Genomic DNA, 3,736 nt, shown 5'->3' on the forward strand with positions numbered 1-3,736 from the left:
GCACCGCTGGTGTAGTGGTATCATGCAAGATTCCCATTCTTGCGACCCGGGTTCGATTCCCGGGCGGTGCAACTAAAATTTTATCTAAACAAGACACCTTTTAAACGGTTCCTACTGGAATAAACTTTGTACACCTTGGGATCAATTAATTAGTTTCATTTAACCTTTAGTAAATCACGTATAAAGTAATAATAAAATAACTTTTTTGTAAATAAAACATAGAGGATATAAAATATTTTATGGTTTTGTTTTGTTGTTGTAAAATATTTTATATTGAGTATATCCTACTTAAACTATTTGAAACCCATAAATTCAAGCTATTTTAACGATGGTCGTTTAAAATGTATAAAGTAAGATCATAAAACAATTTATTTTGGTACTTTTAACAATTATTAAAATTTATTTATGGCTAATGTCTATTATTTTAAGAAAACTAACATTAAGTGTTTTTGTTTAGTTACCATTGCTTGTAAAATATAATTCAGCCATTCTTGTAAAAATAATTTCATGCACTATCCATTATATTAGACTATTAATATAAAATAAGCCTGCTGTAGCTTTTTTATCATCGGTTAAATAAAATAAAGTATCCCTCTAAACACTGGAGTGCAAATTTTTCACTTAAAATTAGAAATAATAAGTACTGTATTCACTTCTTTGTGGTTCTATGTATTTCCCCGAAATTAATATTTCGACTCCGTTTTTTTTACCAACAAACTTATAGATGAATTGTTTATTATTTTACCATCATACAGGAAAATTAGATACAACACACTCTTAAGTTGTATAAAAAGCGAAAAATTCATCGATCATAAAAACAACAAATGCCTTTCATTTGAGAAATGAATTGCATATTTTGAAAGGTGACATAAAAGCAATGTTTAGAAGTAGAAAATGCTTTTTAAATAATGATCATGGGTAAAATCGAAAAAATTTCCATAGGTTATATTTATATAAATATTTAAAAAGTTAAATCCACTTAGAATTGTTAAACCAAAATACACTGTAATTTTCAAGAAAGAGGTTTACTTTGAAATTATTGAAATTATATTGAATTATGTATTGACATAGCCTATTATGTAATGTTTAATGGCCAAATAAACTATTTGAATTTGAGTTTCAATTTTAATTTGAATTTGAAATATGCTGTATTGCTATGATTATAGAAATTGACCAACGCCTGCAGTTTGCTCGATACTATGAGCATTACCACCGCTATTGACAAATACGGTACATTATTTGAAGGCGAAAATATTTGGGTACTCTACCAGGTTTTTTCCGTTATATCAATGAACATACAACATAAACTATAGTCATGGTATATAGTTTTTTAAATACATATCAACCATTATGGTCAATGGTTATACATTACACCAGGTAAAGTTATGTTATTTGTAAATAAAAAAATAAAAAATAGTTAGAGTATTTGTAATGTTTAGTCACCCTAACCTAACTTAACCAAACCTATCTGGTACCTGCCGAGGATTGCAAGTAATTTTTATATCAGTAGAGGATATATAGTTTTAATATTTTGCCACTTGCCATTTGGAAATCAAAATAAATCGTTTTCGTATTTCATTATATTAATTTTGACTATACTGTAATACATTACCGTTATGACGATACTTATTTTCACCGTACTACCGTATGCTTGTATAAAACTACCTGTTACAGTAAAAACATTGACTACTACGGTCTCTATGCTGTCAATTTTTTAACTCATCCACTGAAAGAGCATAGAATAATAATGCAGTTGTCTACTTACAATATTGAGCGGAGCTAGCATATTAATCCAATACTTTTCTAAAGCCAATGCTACATCTGTTTCTTGTAAATAAGATATATACTTGCAATACAATGATATAGTTGGTTCGCATAAATAGAATGTCTATTTGCAGTATCCAAAGTCAATGGTACGTCTGTTGGTTCAATTAAATGGAATGTCTATTTGCAGAATTCAAAATCAATGATACGTCGGGTTCACGTAAACGAATTGTTAACTTGTAGTATCCAAACTCAATGGTAGGCCTGTATTTGGTTCACATAAATGGAATGGCTATTTTAAAGTCAATGACGCATCAGCCTAATTCCGGCAACCCTGATTATTGGTTATTAATTTTGTAGTAAATTATGCTCAATGATGTTAATCCGATTGTTCTTACCTTTTTCTCAGTACGGTATTTGTAATGTGCTATTTAGATGATTCGTTGACTAACATATGTTGCGACTCTTCTTTACTTTTTTTGTTTTTATTGTTATTTGGTAAATAATGTCATGGCGACCAATTAACCCATAAGGCCCATGTTAAATTTCAAAAAGTTTAGGTTCACGTAGCGAAAAGCCCTGTGATCCGATTTGTATAATTTCAGATTTATACCTTCCCATGTTTGGTAAATATAACTGTGCTGAGTTTCGTGCAGATCGCTTTAGCCGTTCAGGAGGATTTGTAAAACAAAAGCAGAAGTGAGCTTCGCTCGCTTCGCTTCCCTCAATAAACAGCATTATTGATTTTTTATGTTTTATATCCTGATACATTGGTTCTTGAATTCATTGATTATTCTATGGTATATATTCCTTATGCATATTTATCATAGGAATTTTTTTATTGACGGAGTATGCTCGTACTAAGCGCAGTCTCATTTGTACACCAATTTTCTAATCATACCTAACAAAAAAGAAACTTGTTGTAGCCTAAAATATCTATAGTATATTCATTAACGATTACAGTATGAAAGATAAAACATGTGTTCTTCAGTTTTTGAAGTCAATGGTGTAACGTAAAAAACTTAGTAAAAAACCTGTTCTCCGGAAAGTTAATTTTGACTTTAATAATAGAACGTTATATTTTCACACTCTTGTCAAATTCAATAACGCTGTCAAGTTTGACGTGACGAGATGCGTTTCTGATTATATATATTTTCAATATGCTTTTGATGAAATAGTGACAAGATTGATAATACTAAAAAATATGAAAGTTTAAAAAGTTAGTGATGGAAAAATTAAAATAATTTTAAAATGGATCCAGTTCTAGTGTAAAATAAATAAAACAAATTCTAATATGTTGATAATACTAGAAAAATGGTACTATACAGGCCTATAAGTAGAAATGTGTCTAAAAGATATCAATTAGTTCCATAATTAGTAAATAGTGTTTTAGCAAATTTTCCATATAGGAAATAAGCTATTATCGTAGAGTTCAAATGCAATTATTTGATTTTATTTATTTATTTATTTATTTATTTGCACACATTTCCTTTACAACAATAACTTTAAAAAATGAACCGAGTTTAAAATTAATTTTGCACAGTAATGTACAACCTACCTTTATTCAAACGAATTCAAGAACCAGATCAGACAATTGGAAGTGGGTTTTATGTGAAAAAATTTGGCGTTTCCCATTTTAACAAAACAAAATAAACTGTAGTTTGGAAATTTCCCTCTAAAATGGTTTAGAGCTTAAAAATTGTTTAGTATAATGCAAAGCGTTGTTTAACGCTTGAAAGTTGCGCTAAAAATTAAAAAAGGCAAATTTAAAATTATTATTACGTTATTTTTAAGAGAAACATTCAACTAATATAGGTTGCTTGTTTAACGATATATTTTGATAACATTACTAGCTTTTTTATTTATTTTTATCAAGCTTTATTTGTTTTTTAAATTTCACTCCATAGCGTCAAACCTAAATCCTAGTTAAACTTAATGTTATTGCAAAGCGTTGTTTAACGCTTGAAAGTTG

General features: G+C 28.7%; 1 non-coding gene across 1 annotated transcript; it reads left to right on the top strand.

Moving 5' to 3' along the window:
• Positions 1 to 71, top strand: Trnag-ccc (transfer RNA glycine (anticodon CCC)). Its single transcript has one exon. It is a non-coding gene; the product is annotated as a tRNA-Gly (tRNA).
• Positions 72 to 3,736: the final 3,665 nt, after the last annotated feature.

This window comes from Macrosteles quadrilineatus, unplaced genomic scaffold (assembly GCF_028750875.1).
Source record: "Macrosteles quadrilineatus isolate MER2022 unplaced genomic scaffold, UCM_ALF_1.0 Scaffold_8__2_contigs__length_117827958, whole genome shotgun sequence".
Taxonomy (NCBI): Eukaryota; Metazoa; Arthropoda; class Insecta; order Hemiptera; family Cicadellidae; genus Macrosteles; species Macrosteles quadrilineatus.